This window comes from Macrobrachium rosenbergii, chromosome 24, assembly GCF_040412425.1.
Source record: "Macrobrachium rosenbergii isolate ZJJX-2024 chromosome 24, ASM4041242v1, whole genome shotgun sequence".
NCBI lineage: Eukaryota > Metazoa > Arthropoda > Malacostraca > Decapoda > Palaemonidae > Macrobrachium > Macrobrachium rosenbergii.
The window spans coordinates 28638736-28663735 of NC_089764.1; the positions used below are offsets into that span (position 1 = coordinate 28638736).

A 25000-nucleotide genomic window follows, 5' to 3' on the forward strand; every position below is an offset into this window, starting at 1 on the left:
ATCACAAGAAACGTCAGGGGAATACAAAACAAAAAATAAATAACAAGAAACAAAGAAATACGTCTAAGACGGAATAAAAACAAAAACAAAAATATGACAAGAATGCCAGGAACGTAATGTGGGACTATGTACTTGGGGTTGAAAATCGATTTCTTGAGGCGTCTGGAAGCTCTCGAGTCACACTGATACCACGTGAACCAGCCATGGTGGTTTAAACCCTCTTTTTTTATATCTTTTTCTTCGCATTCTCACACTATTTACACGTTTATCAGAAACAACATAAAGGAGAAAACACTTTTAAATAAATAAACTATACGGCAGCTTAAGTGAATCCCGGTTAAATCGAGATTAAGACTAAAATAGACTTATACACTTATATCTCTTGGCCTCTTCATGACGAGTTTGCGAAACCGCTAAGTGCGTCATGATGACGTATTAACTAATTCATCAATTCATCGTTAGAATCGACGCATTTTCCGTCGTGCGGTTTTGAAACTCGATACAGAAAACGTTAAATGTAACAGCGACCTTTTCCATAAGCCTTATACGCGATCTCCCTCCTTTTCCTCTCGGTTTAGGCCTACGAGCCTCGAGGGGGGGAGGAGGCATAATGGTTCAGATGTAGAGGGTGAACGACCTCTCTCTCTCTCTCTCTCTCTCTCTCTCTCTCTCTCTCTGTCAGTCAGCTGTAGCTTCTCCTAAATAAGGTCGGCACGATTTCTGTAGACGAATTAGTGGTTTGTTTTTAGACCGAACTTTAGATCTTAATTCTTATCATTTCACAAATATATCAATTTTCTCCATAAAACTAGTCTCTCTATAATTATCTTGTCCCAAGGACACCCCAAATTACGAAAGGACATCTTAAAAAAGGAACCACATGACCGCCGCAGTACGAAAAAGCTAAGCAACCCATGAGAGCCTCTCTCTCTCTCTCTCTCTCTCTCTCTCTCTCTCTCTCGCCGTAATCTTGCCGAAGAAGGCTTACATAAACAACCTGTCAGGACCATTCTTCGCGCTGTCCTTGGGTGACACGTTTCGATAGATTCCTTCCTCAGGAACCATGACCCTAGGATCTAGATTCATTTGTCTCTCAGAATAGGATATGGTCGTTTTTCTCTCCAAATAGGATCTAGATTCATTTTTCCCTCGAAATAGGTGCTAGACTCATTTTTCCATCAAAATAGGATCTACTGACTCATTTTTTTTTTATCTCGAAACAGAATCTAGATTCATTTTCCTCTAAGAATAGGATCTAGACTCGTTCTTCTCTCAAAATAGGATCTAGAATATTTTTTTTCTGAACACAGCATCGACAGTAGACGTATTGTTCCTTTCAAAACAGGATCTAGACTCATATTTCTATCAAAATAGAATCTACTGTAGACTCATTTTCCTCTCAGAATAGGGTCTAGATTCATTTTTCTCTCAAAATATGGGATCTGGACTCATTTGTTCCATTTAAGAAAGTAGAACCATTTGTAGAGCTTCAGTGCAGTTTTATATTTGCTTGTTCAGCATTTCTTGAATAGATACTGCAGAAAACCATTGAATATATATATATGTTGTGTGTGTGTATGTGTGTGTGTAGAGAGAGAGAGAGAGAGAGAGAGAGAGAGAGAGGCTATTTTACGTCGTACTATTGAAAAATAATCGACCTTATTTCCTCTACAGAAGAAAATAATTACGTTTCAGGTCATATGTTAGATAGAAAAGAAGTGTATTTGTGTGTTTCATGCCATATCGTTTTCGTGGGGAGAGGATTATGGGAGTGGAAAGGGGGGGGTGTAGGTACAGTGTAGACCGAGGTGTGGACGGGTTTTATTCACGGTTTCTGCCTTATAGCCCGTCGCAGCAATAAAAACGACTGGGGTCAGCTTTTCGATAATGCAGTCGTGCCAAAGTGACGTTAAAGAGTCCAGACATCATCTTTTTTTGCGTGTGTGGTGTGGGGGGGGGGTAGGCTGTATGGGGTGTAGGCGGGGGATCCACCAATACATAGACTACACCCTCACCTCCTAATCATCACCGTCTACGAAGAACTTGAAGTAATACGACTTAGACTAATAAAAGAGAAGAACCAATATCTAGACCCATTTAAAAAAGTACTCAAGTACTCTAAAGGTACTGTGTGTAGTATTTTTTTTTTAAAGTACTTCACACAACTGGAAGAGTTGAAGGTACGTGTGAAGGGGGGCGGGGAAGGGGTGAGTGTTATAGGAGGGAGGGTGGGGGAAGGGGTGGGCGGAGGGTTTCACGAATGTAAGGTGAATACGTTATGCAGCACAGATCAATACCAGCGTCTGGACCCTTGCAACCTTGGGTACGGTCTGTATTCTACTCTCTCTCTCTCTCTCTCTCTCTCTCTCTCTCTCTCTCTCTCTCTCTCTCTCTCTCTCTCTCTCTCTCCTGGATTAACAGGAACATCAAATCTTATTTAAAACTAACATAATGCAATACAACAGGAAACAATATCTACTCCAAATTACGTCCCACAGGTAATGTCTAGTGCAAAAAAGCTTTCAAATTCAGCTGCATTTAACTGTATTTGACCTCAAAATATATCGGCTTTTTACCCAGAATGCTACAGCCGCCACCAGACTGACTAACAAGCCAAAGAAATCACTTCAAATCACATTTTAAACCATTTCAAACCATTCTTCCTTGAAATTTCCACCCCGTCTGGCAAATCACAGATTTTAAACCAATTTTTCTTACGATTTACCCCTAGTCTGGCAAATCATATATTTGAAATCACTTTAAACTAATACTTTATCACAATTTCCACCCTATGTCTAGCAAATCATGTATTTTAAACCATTTTAAACCATCTTTTCTTACAATTTCCTCCCCGTCTGGCGTTCACGATCCAAGCATCATTACAATAAAAGGTCATAATATTATTGGAACGCCACCACAGTCCTTCAGGTTAAGTTTTTTTTTTAACGGTCCAACCCCAGGCCTACGTGACCGGTCTCCTTTATTTCAAGAACGTAAAAAATAGTAAATAAAAAGAAGCAAATAGTAAAAAAGTTTTAAAAAATCTGGTAAAAAGTGGATAATGAATTAGCAAAAAGTCTTCGGTTAGCCTTGGATGACAGGACGTGCTATACGAGTTAGGCCTACATAAGTTGATACTAGTTGAAGCAGAAGCGTGGATCAAATGACTTTTTATGTTAGACATAATGTCTAACATTATGTTAGATAACAAGTTCTTCAATGTCAGATGCCGAAAGAGCCAGAGAAACGGTATCAGAGTCGAAATGTACCTTTAAAAACAAAAAACACGTAGACGTTAGGACATATCGTCGGCTAATCGTAGATGGAAGTAGCTCTCTCCGGGGCAGAGAGAGAGAGAGAGAGAGAGAGAGAGAGAGAGATCAATGCGGTCACTGACCTCTCTCTCTCTCTCTCTCTACTCTTGCCAGATATGATCTACATCGTTAGGGTCCGCGAAATAAAATATAAACCTCCTTCAGTTTCGTCCAGAAGTCCGTCTCTTTAGGGAACTGTGTGAGATTTCTCTGACGTAACTAAGTTATCTTTAAATATTTAAATCAATCTCTGACGTTGTTTAGGTATTTTTAAATACTTAAATCACTCTAAATCACTAAGTGGATTTCTACCTCCTTATTGGGATTTGAAGCTTTTTCAACATGTATCAGTGGCAACTTCGTACCTGAACACTTATTTGCGCAAGACTTTGCTGCTTTTAATAGACCTAACAGCCAGACTTTAATACTTTTAACAGACCTAATAGCCAGGCTTTCCTACTTCTAATAGACATTACAGCAAGACTTTCTTACTTTTAATAGACCTAACAGCCAGATTTTCCTACTTTTCATAGACCTAACAACCAGATTTTCTTACTTTTATTAGACCTAACAGCCAGATTTCCCTGTTTTTAATTGACCTAACAGCAGCCAGAACTTAATACTTTTAACAGACCTAACAGCCAGACTTTCTTATTTTTAACAGACCTAACAGCCAGACTTTCTTACTTTTAATAGACCTAACATCCAGATTTCCCTACTTTTATAGACCTAACATCCAGATTTCCCTATTTTTAATAGATCTTACAGCCAGGCTGCCCTGCTTTTAACAGACCTAACAGCCAGATAATAAACAGTTAAATGGCTGTTGATGATACGATTTAAAACAAAGCATATCTCTACAAAAGAATAAAATTAGGCGTAATCCAAACAAGAGGCATGAACACGAATACCGGTGTTATGTGGTGACGTGGTTCTTGTTCGTGTGTGTGTGTGTGTGTGTGTGTGAGGCCAGCTAGTCAGTGTGTGCGTCTACGTGTCTGTATGTCTGTCTCTCTGTTCGTCCGTCTTCAGCAGCGGCTGGTCTGTCAGGCGTCGCTGGGCCGAAGTCTTCTTGTCTGTCAAGTCATTTACATAATCCCACTTCCGGGCTGGCTGTTCCCACCACCACCACCACCACCACCGCACCGCCAGAGCACCACACGACGTCGAAGACTGGCAAAAGAAGAAGAAGAAGAAGCAGCAGGAAAAGAGGAAGAAGGGAAGGCAGAAGAAGAAGAAGAGCAGCAGAAACAGCACAGGATTTGTGTGTTTTCGAACTTATTTCGTTGCCTTTTTTTTCCTTTTTCACTGCGTGGAAATGCGAGTAAATGGACTAAGGGCCCTTTACACTAGCCGACCTGTCGAGAGACACTTCGGCTGCCGCTTGTCTGTCTTGACATTATTCAGACAAAATGTGAATTCCACCCAAGAGATCTCAGTCCAATTTACGGCAGCATATCGGGTTACCTGTCTCCGCCCACAGATATCTGTCTCATTTTGAAGACTTAACGACAGACGTTGCAACATGTCAATTGGTCGTTAACACCCTTTCCACTTGGATATTGGTCGTTTCGACAGGCCATACAGGCAAATCTCTCAGACAATTTATGAGTTGAACCGACTGAATAATCAATTTCACCTATGAAATAAGCCTCTAGTCCCTTGGATATATCGAGAGAGGTCCTTCAGTAGGTCAGAACACTTCAAAAAACCAACAATGTCACTGAATTTTGAATTACTCTGAAAAAAAAAGACAGTCACAGAAAAAGACTGGTTCACCAGACACCTTTTCTTTTTTTTCAGCTGAACCGATTGAATAATCAATCTTACGCATTTTAAAAGCCACAAGTCCTCTACTATGCCAAAAACATTTTTAAAGAATCAACAACAAAAGTGTAGCAGAACTTGTTTGATACTTTCATAACGAAGCTTCTAAAAAAATTTAAAAAATAAATGTTTCTATTCAGCCACACTTACACCAACTGTACGTCCACACAGACACACACCTGGACAGCCCACCAAAAGAGGGGGCAGGGAGGGGGTTAGGGGCTTCCAAGGTCACCACTGTAACTTTGTTACATAACAACTTGAGAGAATGGATTGCCTTAGTAACACATCACAGACACATATCAGGGGAACTGCTGAACTTCCTCCTAACCTAAATATTTCTCTACAGATGGTACAAATTTGTTACACTAGTCAAAAAGATTTTTATGAAGAAATGTGCAGTTGACAACATAACCCCTTTAGGCCTATGCTCATTTGACTGAGGCCAGTCTATAGGTGTAAATCGTCTAGTGGCGTTACAAATTTGTTAAATTAATCAGATGAGTTTTATGAATAATTGTGTAGCTGATAACCCCTTTAGACCTATGCTCATGTGACTTGAGACCAGTGTATAGGCCTAAGCGTTTTCTCGATTTTTATACACAAAAGTCTCTCCAGGCTGCCTACCTTCTTCTTAAGCTTTCTGTAAGTCTCACGAGAAGGAATTATTTATGATATTATCTAAAACAAACGTAAATGACAACAGCGAATTGCCTTTAGACAAAATAAATGAAACAAAAACTTCCCAATACAAGCACTTCTGGGAAACAGGTTGGGAACGGAGATTGAAGAAGGAAAACTTCACGTAACAGTTAGCGCTGAGATATGGTAGCAGGTGGTGGCGGCTGAGAGAGAGAGAGAGAGAGAGAGAGAGAGAGAGAGAGAGAGAGAGAGAGAGAGAGAGAATTCCCTTTCCCACAACCAAACTAGCGCATGGCAACAGATTTTAGTGTCGGTCGTGGAAAATGAACGCCTAGGAATTTTGTGGTTTATGAAAAAATAGTTATTTTCTTATTCTTGAATTATCTTGTATGAACTAGTCAGCTAACCCTACATCAATTGCATCAATATATACCATTATAAAAGTCACCACAGAGAGAGAGAGAAAGAGAGAGAGAGAGAGAGAGAGAAAGAGTGCACTTATCTGCCCATGTGACACTGATGTGCCTGTTACGACTACATATATATATATATATATATATATATATATATATATATATATATATATATATATATATATATATATATATATATATATATATATATATATATCTCTACACATATTCTTCAGAATATCTCTTATGTAACGCTCATGCATCTGGTTTCGCTTGCACCCGTATTCTTGGTACGTTACGTCTCTACAATTTAATAAATAAAGCAAAATAGAAAGGTAATCTGAGTATGATCACTCGTCAGCGTAAAAAAAAAAAATAAATGACTTGAATTCTTTACATCAAAAAATATTCTCTCGAGTCTTTTAGCTGACAACTTCGGGCACTTTAATTCCTTAGATTTTCCCACAGTGTGTCTCTCTCTCTCTCTCTCTCTCCCTCTCTTAATATTCTGCACAGGTGATCACCTTCAATAGTAATATCAGAACTTATAAGGTATTTTTCGTATTAAGCAAGAATTAAATTCTTATGTCCGTATGGGCAAACTACAGTCTAGTATTCGCTTTAGCACAAAAAAACACTATTTGAACATCTGCTTTAAAATATAACTTATAACTAACATCATCTAAGTCTACATTTCCTGGCAATATTGACTGAACTTTATATATTTTCAGGAAGTTTCAAAAAAAAGAAACATTTACATAGCTAATTCTTGGTTGGAACAGAGGACTCCATCTGATATCTGCTTTGAAATATAATTTACTGTCATCAAAAACCGAATTTCCTTGCAATAATGATTAAACTTTACATATTTCCAGTAAGTTTCATGATAATGAGGCATTTAAATGGATAATTCTTTGTTGAGTGACTGAATTTCTTAAGCAGGCTGAACAATCAGCAGGTTGAAAAACTCTACGGTAATAACACGCCCTCTTTCAAACACTCCAATCTTGGCCTACTTAAGACAACTTTCTCCCGTATTACATAATACTTACGTATCCGCTTGGGTACAGAATATATATAGCATTGTACAAAATTGGATCTATGGATCGCGTGTGTGTAGAGAGAGAGAGAGAGAGAGAGAGAGAGAGAGAGAGCCCACGTCAGCATTCCACCCATTTAATCTCCTTTATCATCAGTCCGTTACATAGAAGGGGCAGCCATTTCCTCCGTCCACGGCCGGGTCGAGAGAGAGAGAGAGAGAGAGAGAGAGAGAGAGAGAGAGAGAGAGAGAGAGAGACTGGTCTCTCTCCTTTCGTATTTGGATAGTTCGCTTTCGCTCCTTTCGTATTGGAGAGTCAAAGTCTCCTGCTGCCAATTCGTAAAGTAACTAAAAAACCACACCGTTTGTTCAGATCAAAATGGCGAAGTTGCACAAACATATACATTCTTCCAAGAGGCACTTTTTTCTCGTCAGATCACAATATTCCTTCTCTTTTTCACATTCGTAGCCAATATTGATAAATATATACAGACACCACCAAAAACCAAACTTAATTACTCATCATCATATGTTTAATTCTGTTTCCAGAAACGTTAATTTTTAATCACGTAAAATACCGTATTATTCATCCAATTTTTTTTTTTTTTAATTTTGACGTATCCAGGGGAACCCACTTTCACATCATAGGCATATTCGAGCACTTCTAGATCGATTTTTACGTCTGTGAAAGGCTTCAGGTGCTGGACTGTGACGCCAATTGCTTAAATTCGCAAGAAAAAAAACCAACGACGATGAATTTCACCAGAAGATATAATTGTGCGTCTTAACCAATACGATTTTCGAGAGCGTGAAAGCAGGAGGTAGCAGAATTTCTGACAATCCGGACCCCACCCCTTTAAAAGGGAGGGGGGAGGAGGAGGAGGAGGAGGAGGAGGGAGAGAGGAGGGAGAGAAGAAGGAAGGGAGGGGATGAGAAGGCATAGAGAGAAATAACCATCACGAAAGTCTTTTTCTCGTCTCTTCTCTCTCTCTCACCAGAAGGAAACGAAAGACCACAAAATGGCGAAAAATTGGTAAAAAAAAAAAAAAATGGACATTTTCGGACCAGTTCTAGAACCCAGCTGAAGACTTTTTCCACTCACCTTGGGAGTTTGCCTAATGCCGGCCGGCACAGCAGCCAGACGAAAGCAGCAGGAGGGGCGGCAGCAGCAGCAGCAGCAGCAGCAGGCAGAGGCAGCAGTAGAGGATGGGTGTCAAGGTATCGCCGGTTGAACTTTCACTGATCCTTATGGCCACTAATCCTAAGGGTTAGTTTGTCGTATCAGCTGCGCTTTTTTTAACATTTCCTTTTTCTTTCTTTCGTTGTGCTCTGTACAGTTCAGCTGTAGTTCAGCTGCAGTAGAATACAGCAGGAAGAACAGCAGCAGCAGCAGCAGCAGCAGCAGCAGAAGATGAAGAGGCAGCAGCCGGGTATTTTCTAAAGTCCAAAACCGACAGGTCCCCAAATGGTGTCTCCAAATGCGATCTAGAGACTAAGAGAGAGAGAGGGAGAGAGAGGGAAGCTGCACACACACACAGTTTGATCGTCCCAGAGGCTGATGAATCAAGTCTGATAAAGCAATACCAAAAAGGAGGAGCGTCAGGTGGTGGTGGCGATGGCGACGAGGAGGAGGAGGATGATGGCGGCGGAGGAGTTCGTTCCTGCTGCTCTCTCCAACAACGGCCTGCCTGCTGCTGCTATCAGCTGATGAGAAACCTCTAGACTGCCGAAGGTACGGAGCCTTCGACGGACGGCCGGCCCATGTGAGCCTGGCTGCGGTCGGGCTGGGTTTGGCAGCTGGAGCCTCCACCAACCACAGCGCCGCTCCGCAACACGTCATCTCCGAGACTCCGCCAACCGCCGGCGCCTCGGGGACGTCACCGTCTACCGCCGACCAATCGCGGGGGCCACCGCGCGTGACGTCATCGCCGGGACCGCCAGTCTGAAAGAAGGTTCATGACGACCAATGTCTGAAATGACGTAACGTCCGGCTAGCAGGCTTCACGTGATGAGTGGAAAGCATGTCCTTTTTCTCTCTCTCTTTCTCTCCTCCCCCCCCCCCCTCTCTCTCTCTCTCTCTCTCTCTCTCTCTCTCAAGCCTCTTTGCTGATCTCCTCCCCTTCATCTCTCTCTCTCTTTCTCTCTCTCACACTCACTCTCGTCTGCTGAAATGACAAAAGAGCAAATCATTAAATGGATGACAAAGGCAGGCAAATAAAAAGCATCGTTTGGTGAGAAAAGAATGAGTGGGTAACTTATGAAGGTGAGGGGCCTTGTGCCTTTCCCCCCCACCCCTTTCTGTAGGTATTACGTAATGATGAGAAACTGAAAGATAAGTCACTTTTAATGACAAATAAAATGAGATATTAAACATACTTACAAAAAGCTATTCCTTACGTTGTATATTTCAGAAACAAGAGAATTTAACATTACTTTAAATCTACCAAATAACATTACGTGATTCAAAGCCACTGAAATGTATTTGTGATAGAATTCTCTCTCTCTCTCTCTCTCTCTCTCTCTCTCTCTCTCTCTCTCTCTCTCTCTTGAGTGGCTGGGTTTTCCGTTGAATAATCTCAGATGCCGAGTCAGTGGAACATTCTCCACATTCATGAGTCACGGAGGTTCTTTCTTTGACTAGTCCAGCTAATAATGTTCCCGTCTCTCTTTTTATGAGAAAATCTTTATATACATATATATAATATATATATATATATATATATATATATATATATATATATATATATATATATATATATATATATATATATATATATATATTTTATATATATTCTCTTGATATATATATATATATATAGCACATTTGAATATTCTCTTGAGATAGGTGTACATATATATGTGTGTATATATATATATATATATATATATATATATATATATATATATATATATATATATATATATATAGTGTAAAGAGGTCATTATGGCCATTAAAAGAAACATGTATAGATATGTATATATAGATATAATAAATATAAATACATACATATACATATATATATATACTTCTAAAAATATTTATTCCCATAAACAGCATTTCCACTTATCAAGTGTTCAACACTCACTATGCACTGCACATGATTATTCCGGCAAGGGTATTTATTGATCCCACCCAAAGAGAAGTTTTAAAATGAACTAAATTGTTCCCTCACGTGTAAAGCAACGATTTCTTAGTAGTGGTCATGACGCATCAACAGGCATTTTGTCAATTCCGTTCCAAAAACAAAAGTGTAATAGATACGTGAATACAGCGGCACGTATGTATACGTATTCTTCGTACACATTCACACTTGCACCTATATGCATACATATATACATGCATACATATATATATATGTACATATACAAAATACAGCGAGTGGGGTAGTCTGAATTATCTAAAGAATCCTGTTGATGAAATTTAATATAATGTATCACAGTTGAATTACATATTTTAATTTTTATTATTATTATAATTATTATTATTTAGACTAGAAGTATGGAAATATGGGTGAAAATTAAGTTAGAGACCACAAGTAATGAAGAAAAACCGAAAGTAAAAAAGATTAAAATTTATATTTAAAAACATAATTTATAGAAGCCTATAAGCAAACCAAATCGCAAGAACGAAACGAGCACCACGCACTACCTCGAAGAGTTAGTCTAAATCGTCATGGGCAACAATATGAAAAAATATAAATAAAACTAGCAATTCGTGACATCTTGAATACAGGATAGACTCTGTGTTCCCATGGTTGCTGAAGATATCAAGCCAGGGATTGATTGATTGGTTTATGGCTACTAAAACTGGCGTTACAACATGTAGGTCTGGCGTGAAAATCATGACTCTAAGACGTAATGCAATACTACCGTAACACAATTCTTTTTGTATTTTATAGATTTATTTATTAATTTTTCTTTTCTTTTCTAATAAGTGATCTCTTCTCTCTCTATTTTCTCTTCCTTTCTGTCACTCCCTTCAATAATAATAATAATAATAATAATAATAATGAACACTATATTCATTGGAAGCTTGAATTTCAAGTCAGTGGCCCCTGTGGTGGGCTTGTTCCATATGAATGGGGTTAATCTTCTGAATAATAATAATAGTGGATTTTCTAAAAGAAATACTTTTGCTCTAAAATGGAAGACTGCAGTATCTGCAAAAATACAAAACTGAGAAAAATGATATTTACTGCAGTTTTCCCTTACCTTACTACTGATTTTGCAGATAATGCAAATGGGACCCCCTAATTACTCGTGGAAAACACTGAAGAATCATTCTGAAAATGCAGTAACTTGTGTATTTTATGTTTCACGAGCCCAATGGGTGGCATATCTCAATTTCGAAAATTTTGCTGACACAGCAGTTTTCCATTTTTGGGCAGACCTGTATACTGTATCTGTCGTATTCTGTTCGCAATCAGAGGCTCTAGGAAAAATTGCATTTGGAACAGTCTAAAGACTATAAAGTGAGTTTTTAAAACCAAAGAGTGGCAGAGAGATAATAAAGCAACGGCCGAATTCTTATATGAAATTATTATATATTTAGTTTTCAAGATCCAAGACAATAAAGTTGAGAAGATGAGATTTCTTAACAATATATATCTGTATATATAACGTACCCAAAATCGCGCAGGCGCATACGAACACTTCTGAAGGGTTCCCTATCTTTAATTCGACTGTGGTCCAATTTCCAAATTTCATTGACTCGCAAAACATCCGGATACGGTAAAAGTCTATTGCAGGAAAAAATATCCGAATTTTCCACTTTCCCATACAACCACTCTATTGCCGCTCGATCCTGGTCCCTGAGGTTAGTGGAAAGGCGCAACCTTTTTGTTATAAGACGGAAAACTAAACCCAATAATTATGCTGTATCTAAATATTAAATATGGAATTGTTTGTCGGGTTTTGTACAAATTTTCATCCAGAATTGCAATGCAAGTGAATGGAAATTCACCATGTAATTGCTGGTTGTAGGCCTATTTGATTTAATTTTTGCCTTCTGAAGATACAGAGATAGATTTTGAAGAATAGTAAAGAATGCGCATAAACATTATTATTATTATTTTTATTATTACTATTATTATTATTATTATTATTATTATTATTATTATTATTATTATTATTCTACCAATTACTTTTGAAGACGTTGTTATTAAAACCATGGATCTATTTCGTCAGTTGATTATTATTATTATTATTATTATTAATATTATTATTATTATTTACCATATATCGCTTTTGGAGATATTTGCAAAACCAGGGATCTCACTATTATTATTATTATTATTATTATTATTATTATTATTATTATTATTAGAACGAAACGCATCTGATACGAAGAATAAGTTCGAAGAACGTACTTGAATATCTAATTACGTGGATACACCCTCCACCAAAAAAAATGCGTAGGAACACCTTTACTGCGTAACAGGCGATTTCCGTAAAAGGGCAGCGAGCTATTAACTGCGCATGCTCCGTATTTTTGCGATCGACAACGAATGAAAAGTTATTTTCCATATTTATTTATTTTTGTCATTTTTTGTCATTTCCAAGCACGCAAATATTAATTCACGACGGCGAGGACTGACAAACACGACATTACAGTAGACACCTCACTAAAATGTCGATTCTCTCTAGAAGCTTTTGTGTGTGTGTGTGTGTGTGTGTGTGTGTGTGTGCGTTTGTGTTTGTTCGTTTGTTTGTGACGCCTGATTTTGGAGGTGTGTGACGTCATCCGGTTTGTTGCCTTCGATTCTTGCCCAAATGCGCAGTTCTCAGGTCACTGGGGGCGAGTAGAAAGAAAGAAAGAGAGAGAAAGAAAGAGAAGAGAGAGAGAGAGAGAGAGAGTAATTATGTATGTGTATTTATGTAAGGTTTATGTTATCTAGGGTGTATTATCTGTACGGCGTTTGTATGTTTGTTTCATAAATATAAACAAACACACGCATATATATACATATATACATACATATATTTATAATGTGTGTATGCACGTGTATATGTGCATAGTTATGAAACAATCAAACATATATATAATCATCAACTGTATCTATTTCAGTCTAAGTGGTATAAAAGAGTTATTATTCGCAACACGAATAATGAGACAATCGAATTGCAAAAAAACGCTCCAAATAACAGACTGGAAATAATGAATATATGTATATATATACACGCGGAATAATATATACATACGCTCGCTTATTCTAAATCAAACTGGCGAAGCTTATGCCAGTATTATCCTTAAACTATAGAAACAAAAACACAGCTGCAATTGCTTATAACTTCTATAGGAATGTGGAGACTTTGTTTCTTGCAAGCATAAAAGCATCTCCTAAATAATTACAGTTCCTTCACACATCTTCAAACTCTTTACTTTGTCTGTTCATAGGCTTGCACTTCAAATTTATTTAAATGCTTCTTTATCCATTTATTTATTCATTCTTCTATCGCTGATAACTGTTTATGCATTTTGCTTGGCACCTGCTAAATCTGTCTGTCTATCTTTTTTTATCTATGTATTTATTAATTTGTTAATTTATTTTTTTCTAATAATTGATCGCTGCTTTCTGTATTTCCTATTACCTTCTGTCGTTTCCGTCAAATGAACACCATTATATTTTCGGGAGCTTTAGAATTTCAAGCCAATGGCACCTGTGGTGGGCCTGTTCCGTGTGTATGGGGGTTCACCTTCTGAATAATAATAATAATAATAATAATAATAAGAATAATAATAATAATAATAATAATAATAATAACCAATTTCACATAGGCCTTTATTTGTGTCTGCTATTGATTTGTCACGGATGTAAAAATTATCTTCTATTCGTTCACTTCTTTTTCATCTACAGGGGTGTACTTTTATGTACATGTATGTACATAAACGCACATTTATCTATGTTAAAATGTGCAGTCAAATATAAGAATTTGACAAAGCTTCAGGTTCCACTAATTTAAGATTAATATATTTTCATTTCCTTTCACGTTTTGCATAATTCTTACGAGCGCTTAAAATATCGCACTATTTTCCCTCTTGAAATCAACCTTAGCGACTTGTCACAAGCTGCAAATGATCATTGGCGGGGTCAGATAATTATCGGGGTACATTTATGTCAATAAGAGCTAATTGCTAATCAGAACTGTTTAATGTCAGGCCACCGACTGAGACTGAGCTGCCCACTTACCTAACCTCATATTATTATTATTATTATTATTATTATTATTATTATTATTAATCAGAAGATGAACCCTATTCATAAGGAACAAACCCACCACAGGGGCCACTGACTTCAAATTCAAGCTTCCAAAGAATATTCTGGTGTCATTTGAAAGTAACAGAAGGTAACAGGGAACACAGAAATGTATAATATAACAGCGAGGGATTTTCACGTCACAATGTCGGACAGACAGACAGACAGACACATAGATATACAGTCACAGTCTTCATGACCTCTGCGACAGGTCAGGTCAGGTCAGGTCAGGGCCTTGTCACTTCAGGGAAAAGGATAGGAAGATAGAATTTAGGTCAAAGGCCAAGCGCCGGGACGTATGCGGTCATTCAGCGCTGAAAGAGAAATTGAGAGAAGAAAGGTCTGAAAGGTGTAACAGGAGGAAAACCTCGCAGTTGAAGGAAAGAGAGGTATAAGAAAGAGAATATGAATGGAGGTACAGTAAAAGGAATGAAAGGGGTTGCAGCTAGGGGCCGAAGGGACGCTGCAAAGAACCTTAAGTAATGCCTACAGTGCACTTTAGGGAAAGGGGCCCAATGTCATTAAACGCCCCACCCTTTTTTTTTTTAAAGAGGGTAGGTTGCGAGAGACACATGAATGAAATTATCCGATGAATTAAGACATTCTATTCATTCAGGAGAGCCGCGACGCTTACGAAAGCGAGCGCTTAATAAACGTATGCATATCCCCAAAGCTTTTATGCAATTATTCAGAGGTGGGACTTAGCTGACGGCCTGGCTGACGTTTGAAGTTTCTTATAAATCCATCGAAAGAATATAACGACCGGCTGACGTAACGTCATCATCATCATCATCATCATCATCATCATCATCACCACCACCATGGGATTCTAAGAACACATTCTCTTTAAATTTCTACATTGGACAATTGATCGTTTAGTTAAGCAAACGGGGAAGGGGGCGGTTGGGGAGGAAAGAAATGATTGACATTCCACAACGGGGAGGTTCCTAGACATATGACGTTAACTGTTTTCATGAGAAATCGGAACTCATGACTACTGAGAAATTTCCTCTAAGTCTGCTATGTTAGGACTGAGAGGGTTACCAGACTTCTGACAACAGTCTTTAGCAGACGGGTGCATGCGGAAATGGGCCGCGATAGGTCCCGAAATCCAAAAACGTAAAGGGTATTATTCTTCCTCAAATTCAGGCATTTTCCACCGTAGTCGCTAAATGCCTCTGAATGAACAAGCTGTTGTGGGTATATTATATATTCACGCAGTGGGTAGATTTGTCAGCCATTCTTGGTACCGGTTGCAAGAAGTGACTCCGCTGGTGAAAGAATGTTTATTATTATTATTATTATTATTATTATCATTATTATTATTATTATTATTATTCAGAAGATGAGCCCTATTCATACGGAACAAGCCCACCACAGGGGCCACTGACTTGAAATTCAAGCTTACACAGAATATTACGGTGTTCATCTGAAGCAAGTAACAAAAGATAATACGAAGCACAGAAAGGAGAGACCAGTTGTTATAAAAGAAACAGAAATATCACAGATAAAAACCAAAGCTCTCCTTTGTGACATTTCGCAGTTCCTTCACAGTTCATCTAGATTCTCGCCAAGACTGGATGATAGGCGAAGTCACTACAAATGACCCCCTTTGGTGACTGAATGTAATCTGTTTTGGTGAAAAGGAAAATGATAATTTTGACTGATATCAAAGTTCCTTGTCTTGTGCACGATTTTGTAATAATTGGTGTAGTTATTTTTTTTATTGGCTAAAATCAATATCCAAACTAATCCATCTCTGTGCCTTACAAGATCAAGCATCAGGATTTAGTTCCCGGCAAAGATAATGAACGAAGGAATCTGTCTAAAATCATTTTGGCCCCCGGCCCCTTGGCAGGAGGAGGAGTTAGTGGGCATTGAAAGGCGTGCCCCCCAAAAGCTTGCAGTTCACCTGTTCCTTTAAGAAGTGAAAAAATGCCCCTATTAATGGCTCGAACATTCACGAAACAAAAGACAAATGGTGACCAGAGAGGGGAGAAGCTGTGGGTGTGGGAGTGGGTGTGGGAGGGGTGGGGTGGTGGAAAGGGAATGGAGTTGGGAGGGGGAGGGGGGAAGGAAGATGCACCAATACAATCGTTCTTTTTAGAAGCTGAATGTAGGGGTTGTGGGAAATCCCACTTCTATGCAACGCGAGCCACAATTCGCAACACGTGTCCGATCCTTCCCCCTCCCCCTCCTCTTCCTCCTCCTCCTCCTCCTCCTTCTTTCTGCGCAGCGGTGCGCAAACTGCGCAGTTGCACGCTTCTTTGCTCTCCCGCCTCTGGTAGGTGCTAAGGTATCGAGAAAAGGAGTCTCCAAAAAATGAGATGATTATCGTCAGTCATTTGAAGGCATCACAGTCGAGGATTTCGGAGGAAATTTTAGGACAGAGACCCGGGTCAAGAATTCAGGCCTTAGCGGTCTGGTGCAAGCGGTAATGGGTCACGTCAAGACCCGATAAGCCTGCGGAGAAAGAAAGTTGGTAAAGGGACAACTTACGAAAAATATGCAGTATTCTCTTCACAGACACATCCTGAAGAGGCTATGGCCACAACAATATCTCGCCTTAAACCCGGCAAGATTACAGTCAAATTCATTCTTACAATCTGATTATTTTTTTCTGAAATGTCCATCAAAAAATATTTTCAGTGCTGTAGGATTACGTTTTAAAAACTGCAGACATGTCATTGATATTCTTCTGAAAATTTGGAAAAGTGCTTCAAGAAACTAAATGCAACCGCTATCTTCATTAGCCAAATCTTAAAGAGAAATCCTTGATACTTTCAACAGGGTTTAAAAATCCCGAAGGCAAAGATGGTAACTAACGGTAGACAAAACTGAACAAGTTCACCTGTAAGAGGAAGAAAAGACCTATTATCAATTTGTTAACTTATCAATTTTTTTTTTCTTTTTTTAATCAGTGAGTGGGATCTCTTCTTTCTGTATTTTCCTTTACTTCCTCCTACTTCTTCCTAATGAACACCTTAATATTCTTTGGAAGCTTCAATTTGGTGGGCTTGTCCCATATGAATAGGTTTCGTCTTCTGAATAATAATAATAATAATAATAATAACAAGATACTGTCCGTGTTACCAAGAGCCGTGCAGACAGCCTACACCTGTAAAGGTTTACTATGTTCTTTTCCCGATGGTTCAATTAAATCTTTCATTGCCACGTAGGCAATGAACGTGACTGATAATGACGCGTTTTAGAGGCCAAAATCACCAAGAAATTGAAAAAAAATGGCCTATGCTTTGATAAAGACGTGTTTTAGCGGCCACAATTTCCAAGGGAAATGCTCTGATAAAGAAGTTTAGAAGCCACAATTCCCATTGAAAAAGGAAAAATGGGACTTTGCTCTGATAAAGAACATTAGAGGCCAAAATTCCCAAGGAAAAATGAAAAATTGGACTATGCTGATAAAGAAGTTTAGAGGCCACAATTCCCAAGGAAAAAGGAAAAATTGGACTATGCTCTGATAAAGAAGTTTAGAGGCCACAATTCCCAACGAAAAAGGAAAAATTGGACTATGCTCTGATAAAGAAGTGTCTAGAGGCCACAATTCCCAAGGAAAAAGGAAAAATTGGACTATGCTCTGATAAAGAAGTTTAGAGGCCACAATTCCCAAGGAAAAAGGAAAAATTGGAGTATGCTCTGATAAAGAAGTTTAGAGGCCACAATTCCCAAGGAATAAGGAAAAACTGGACTATGTTCGATAAAGAAGTGTCTAGGGGCCACAGTTTCCAAGGAAGAAGGAAAAATTGGACTATGCTCTGATAAAGAAGTTTAGAGGCCACAATTCCCAAGGAAAAAGGAAAAATGGGACTTTGCTCCGATAAAGAAGTGTCTAGGGGCCACAATTCCCAAGGAAAAAGGAAAAGCTGGACTGCGTATATTTGTATTTCCAGAAAAGTATAACTCTCGACTCTCATCTTGGACAAGTGAAGCATTCACTCAAGTTGACATCTACACAGAGAAATTCTCCAAGTACCTCACGTGGTTTTACCAGAACGCTTCAGAATGTGTCTCTCTCTCTCTCTCTCTCTCTCTCTCTCTCTCTCTCTCTCTCTCTCGTCAAATCACCAAGAGCACGTCACCTGCAACATCAGACGTGGCGAGCAAAAGTTGAACAAAAGCAAAAGCTGAGCGAAGCCTTGACTTCGAGTTCACCAAGTGACAAAGCCAATGAAGAATCATATTATTCTTCTTACCTGTTTTGCTTTCCTTGCGTACACAGAGAAAAAACGGCCAAGAAGAACCTTTCAGCCTATAATTGACTGTGTTGCTTTCCAAGGCAGTTCTGTCTGTGTGCGTGTGCTAATCGTCTGCATTATAAAGATCAGCATCAGAGAAGTCATTTTGATGCAGTAATGACAAATCTGTGCATTTACTAGACCCTGAGATCTTAATTCTTATGTCTCTTGAATATATTTTTCAACAGCTGATTCGTGGTTTACAAACACCAAGACAGATAAACGTATAATGCCGTTAGTTCTGCCTTGCAAATACTTTCGTTGACCTGCTATCGCTGTATTTGAGAGCTAATGGCTATATCATTTACAAAGATTTCATGTGGCTCATGAGAGTAAAATCCTGAGAAAAAAAAAAAATTGATGTAGCAGCAATGGTTCAAGTTGAGTTAGGTTAGGGTAGGTCAAGCTGGTTTAAGTTAGCTCCCTTATTTTCCGATCACCATACCCAAAGAAAATCTATTATTTTCTGTGACGTCTGTTTGCAAACACGAAGTCGAGATTCACTGCAACCCTGAGTAATATTGTAGTCAAATTTTTCCCCCAGTTTCACCAAAGAGTGTTTAAAAATCAGTCAGAAGTTTCTTTAATTTCACCAAAGTCTGTTTAAAAATCAGTCAAGATTTTCATCCAGTTGCACCAAAATCTGTTTAAAATCAATCAAAAGTTTCCTGCAGTTTTACCAATGTCTGTTGAAGAATCAGTAAAAAGTTTCCTGCAGTTCCACCAAAGTCTGTTCAAAAATCGGTCAAAGTTTTCCTCCAGTTTCACCAAAATCTGTTTAACAATCTGTCAAAAGGTTCCTCCAGTTTCACCAAAGTCTGCTGAGAAATCTGTCAAAAGCTTCCTCCCGTTTCACCAAAGTCTGCTGAGAAATCTGTCAAAAGTTTCCTCCAGTTTCACCAAAGTCTGCTGAGAAATCTGTCAAAAGTTTCCTCCAGTTTACCAAAGTCTGCTGAGAAATCTGCCAAAAGTTTCCTCAAGCGAGGAATGACCCTTCGGACCTCTTTCTAGAGCCTCGCGGAGGAATGAACAGCCGAAGAAAGAAACAAACAGACGCAAGTTCAGCCTGACCCTCCATCTGATGAAGACCTAACAGGCTGATGATTGATGCCCCCAACGGTATGGCATGCATGTGGGGTGTGATGAATGAGCCCAACTAACTAGACCGATGTGCAATGTCGAATTACACATCGGTCTAGTTTTTAAGAAGTGTGTCCGTTTCTCTCTCTAGACATTTTTCTTTTCCACCAAGAGGCAAGATGGAGGGAGGAGAGACGTGGGGAAGGGGATGGGTCCTAAAACTCACACCCTCCCCCCTGAAAAGACGAGCTGGTAGAGGAGATGGGTCCTCGAACCCCAAAAAGACCCCGAGAGACGTTGGGGAAAGGGGCCGGTGTGGTGTGGTGAGGAGTGTGTGGGGGGGGGGCGATGATGGAGAAGATGGTTCGCAGAGGAGAGTATGAGAAGAAAGAGAGGAAGAAGATGAGGAAGAGGAGGAGGAAGAGGAAGAAGAAGAAGAAGAAGAAGAGGAAGAAGACGAAGAGGAGAGGCAGGAGGAGGAGGAGGAGGAGGAGGAAGAGAAAGGTGGGGTTGGTGCGCCATGATGGAAGAAGTCTGTGCGCAAAGGGTCGCCCACCAAGAACTGCCGACGACATCGACGCCGCTGCTTCCCGAACACCTTACCATAACGGAACCCCTTCCCCTCAACCCCTCTCCCCCAAAAAAAGGGGGGGTGGAGAGGAAAGGCCCCCCAATGTTACTAACGTTGTTGGCCTGTCATCGTAAAGTAGAATTGCAACAATAAAAAAAAAAAAATTCCAAGAACTCACTAGACTATGTACTGGAATAGGCCTAAAAAAGAATGCATTTAATCAGGTGAGAAGACTGCTTGTGTTGCTTGCTTGCTTGTGTGTGTGTGTGCGTCAGAGAGAGAGAGAGAGAGAGAGAGAGAGAGAGAGAGAGAGAGAGAAACATCTGTGGCTCGCAAGTGCTTAACTGTACTCTGTCTCACACCACAAGGTAAATTTTTGTTTTTCGAATTTCTTTGGGAAACAGCAGAATTTTTTTTTACTCACGTCTGGCTCCGTTAATTATCTTCCATCGATTTATATAATCCCAAATTTAGAATTTCTGACAGAATAATAATAATAACAACAATAATAATATTTTTTGCAGCATTGCACCGGATTTTTCTAAAATCATTCCACTTTGTGTATATTTACAAATTACCAATATTAATTAGCAGATGGCTCTCTCAAAAATAATGATATGATAATAACTCACTAAGTAAACCGGTGAACCCGCATTGTTCAAATTTTAGGGAAGACAACGCTCGCTTTTATTCTGGAATTATTATTTTTACTCTTTGTAAAGATCGTCAAATCGCTTTAAGTCATATTAAAAGGATCTTTGATAAACGTACAAACTTGATATTCACGCAAAGGCCGTACCATGGTAAAATGAGCATATATATATATATATATATATATATATATATATATATATATATATATATATATATATATATATATACAGTTTTCTATACACACACACACTTTGACCCTTTTCTAAACATAGCACACACATACAGGTATATGTATATATATATATATATAATGTATTATACACACTTTATTCCAAAACCTATATATATATATATATATATATATATATATATATATATATATATATATAAAACCTATATATATATATATATAAAACATTACTTTCCTATGAATGGTGCATAACTTTAAGAACAGGTAAGAATGATTGCATAATATTACGTAAGGCCTCAAGTTGTTTCAAATCAGATCAACGACAGAACTCTACATACAAAAGAAATTTTACCAGGAATGATAATTCTTGCCGGTTAGATCATTAAACCAAATGATTCTTAGAAAGTCTGCACTGTAATAGAAGGGCACAAGTAAGTACAGAAACCTATATTTATATGTCTGAAAGGAATTTGCAAAAAGCGTGTCAATACTGAAACAAGTCTTGGTCAGATACGTGCAAAAATCGTGTGCTCACGAGACCACGGTCTTTTGAAAAAGGTCTGAGGAATTTTTCTTATTTTTGTCAGATGGTCTAGCACACAAACACTATAGCTTATACGTTATGCAGGAATATGAATTAATTAGGAATTCATAATAAGTAATTAATGTATTTAAGACAGAATTGCAATGATGTCGCAATGTTTTCTCTAGTACACTGAGAATTTTCTATCACTCGAATCAAGTTTATGCACTCTGAGTGTAAAAGGCCTCTGGTATGGTGTTAAGAAAAAGTTTAATGTTTTCTAAGGCACTAGTAATGATGATGATATAATAATGATGAAAAAATAATCAAAATCAAACAGCTTGATACACTGGAAAAATTCTATCATGGCAAAACCTCGGTAGTTCACAAAATTCTGAAAACTTAGTTTTTTTTTCAAACTACCACACCTTAATATCGAAAAAAACTAGACTGTGGCTTGGAAAACTAAGATAGAAAACTCTTAAAGATTTTAAAAAGCGCCACAGCTTGGAAAAAAAATCCATAAAAAACTCACCAATTTCAAATCAAGATGGCGCCTGCTTGTTGAACAAAAAGGCATAAAGGTTGTGGTGGTGGTGGTCCTTTTGAACAAAATTCACTGATATCACTGGTTAAACATCCCAAAACACCAGGTGTTTAGTGAGAAACGTATGTGCTACGTATGTATACATAGTTAGGTCGACGTTTCACATATGGGCAGGTCACCCATAGACCGGGGATCATCGATTTGGTTCCAGATGGTTCGTATCTATCCAATGGTGGTACTTATCTGTTCACGCCAATCCGAAACCTTTTCGATGTTCGTAGTTTTTTTTTTTTTCTCAGTTATTATTCTTCCGTTTTGATTTTTTTCACCGTTGTTCACTCGTCATTCTCAAAGTATGTGTTAGATTATAACGAAAAGCGAAAACTATTTTTTTTACTTGTAAAAATATAATGAAAATGCCCAGCGATTATCAAGAACTCAGCAATGGAACGTGGGAAGGTTTAAGTTGTCCAAAGCCGCTTGGAATTTTTATACTTTTACTGTTCTATGTCTTTCTTTTTCTCTTTGTCTCTCTCTATCTTTCTCTCCCCCTCCGTCTGTGTCTCTCTTTCTCTCTCTCGTTCTCCCGCAAAATCAATGCTTTAAAAGTTCCACCTCTAAGTGGGGCTGCGAAAAACCTTAAATGGTTCTGGGCAAAAACTAAAAATGAAAAAAGCTTCGATCACATTGTTCCGTGAATTCTGTTCAGTCTAGAAACGGGAGTCTTCCATCTGATTTGGGCAACCAGTGTGATATATAGGAAGGGAGGGCCAGAAATGCCCATTCCTCCTCCTTTCGACTCTAGCTGGCTGAGGAGGGATTATAATAGTAGGAGGAGGGCATCGTGGGGGCGATAGGAGTGGTTTGCCGTAGGGGGAGGAGGAGGAGGAAAGAGGAGGAGGAGAAGGAAGGAGGAGGAGGAGGAGGAGGGGAATTCCACCAGCAATGACCTCGACGAAGAGCCTTGGCTGACCAACTTTCACTTCCAGGAAGGCTGAGTGAGTGAGGTGAGGGCTGCTTTGGCCACGTGGCGAGTTATATTGAGGCTGGCAGCGGCGGCAGCAGCGGCAGCAGCAGCAGCAGCAGCAGCTGTAGGGCGCGGTGCCGGTGTCCCTCCTCGTGGGGGGAAAAGCAGGGGGGAGGGAGAGGAGGAGGAGGAGGAGGGGGGTGGTGGCACTCCCTGAAATCAATGGAGGACGAGAGAAGGTGCCGAAGGTACGATGGAGAGAGGAAGGTACAATGAGGCCAGGGAACGGTTGGTGGCAGTCACTGATGGTCCGTTGCTGAGCGAGGTAGTTAGTAAGCCTCACACAACCTCCTCCTCCCCCTTCCCCTCCTCCTCCTCCTTCTCTTCCTCCCCATTAGCTGTCACCGCCCCCTGTTGCCAGTGCCTCGCTGCTGACTCTCTCATCACCTCCCCCCCTCTCTCTCTCTCTCCCCTCCTCTCCCTTTCTCTCTCTCTCACTCTCTCTCTTTCTACCTCTCCCCATTCCCGACACCCCCCCCTTTCCCCAATCTACGGGCACCTACCCTCTCGTGGCAGGCCAGCTGATGATGATGATGGTAGTGGTGGTATACCGACGATGGCTCTCTCTCTCTCTCTCTCTCTCTCTCTCTCTCTCTCTCCCTTCTCTTATACGCTGCGATGGGTTGTTGGTTCTAAGGTTCTTCTTCTTGCTCTTATTCTGCTCCGGCCTAAGACACATCTGTCTGTCTATGTGTCTGTCCTTTTCTAATCACTCCCAAGACGACTATGAACAAAAGACGGCGGTGGCACTTCCCAGTACAAACAGTCTGCTTCGTTTTCAAGAGTTTCTAAAGTCACTTAGAGAGGGCGAGGCACTGAATTCATATTATCATATTTGTGGCACTGAACGGGGTCAGATGGCTCCAGCTGGACACCACCAGCAGGAGAAGCAGGAGCACCAGCAGGAGCAGACGGTGGAATACAGACTTCATCAGTAGCAGAAACAGCAGCAGCTGGTGCAGTGCGGAGAGAGGCTGAACGGAGTAGGAGGAGGAGGAGGAGGTAGTGGTGGTGGTGGTGATGGAGGAGGTATGGAGGAGTAGGAGGGGGAGGAGGAGGAGGAGGCAGTTGGGGCGCGGCGAGGGCGCCACCACCACCGTCACGTAACGGGTCAGCAGCCACCGCGTGGTCTGCTAAATATAGTGTGTCAAGGGGCTGTCTGTCCGTCTGTCTTCCTCGACGACGGCGAAGGTATCAGTCAGTTGACAGGCCGTAGGTACAGATCGGTCGAGGGGGCACCACCTCCATGCTACTGCTACTGCTGCTGCTGAAGGAATGAGACTCGAGGCTCGCCCAACCAACCCAGGACTCCTGCTCGGCCTCCTCCTCGCCGAAGTACCGGCGATACTAGTACTAGCAGGCAGCAGTAGCAGCGAGGATCTGAGGAAGGGCCACCACACCAACGACGACGAAGCCCCAGGGGCTGCAGCAGCTGTAGCAGCAGCAGCAGCAGCCACCACAGACGGTGCCAAACCGACTGACTGCTGACGATGATGATGATGAAGAAGTTTCCTCTTGTGTGTCTGCGTCTATCTGCCGCAGAGAGAGAGAGAGAGAGAGAGAGAGGAAAGAGAAAGAGGGGGAGAGAGAGAGAGAGAGAGGGATCCAGGGTGTGGTGGGCAGACGACAACGACGGCGGCGGCGGCGGAGACGACGACGACGGT

At 40.0% G+C, this 25000-nt stretch overlaps 1 long non-coding RNA gene across 1 annotated transcript in view; it reads right to left on the reverse strand.

Moving 5' to 3' along the window:
* The window catches only part of LOC136851951 (uncharacterized), an 86052-nt gene that overhangs the window by 60526 nt on the left and 526 nt on the right, over positions 1 to 25000 (reverse strand). Inside the window, exons 1-2 of the long non-coding RNA XR_010857016.1 lie at positions 22298 to 25000; positions 8338 to 9400 (exon numbers count right to left, since the gene is read on the reverse strand). The exon at positions 22298 to 25000 is cut by the window's right edge and continues 526 nt beyond it. This is a non-coding gene — a long non-coding RNA (uncharacterized lncRNA). The remainder of the gene's footprint in view (positions 1 to 8337; positions 9401 to 22297) is intronic.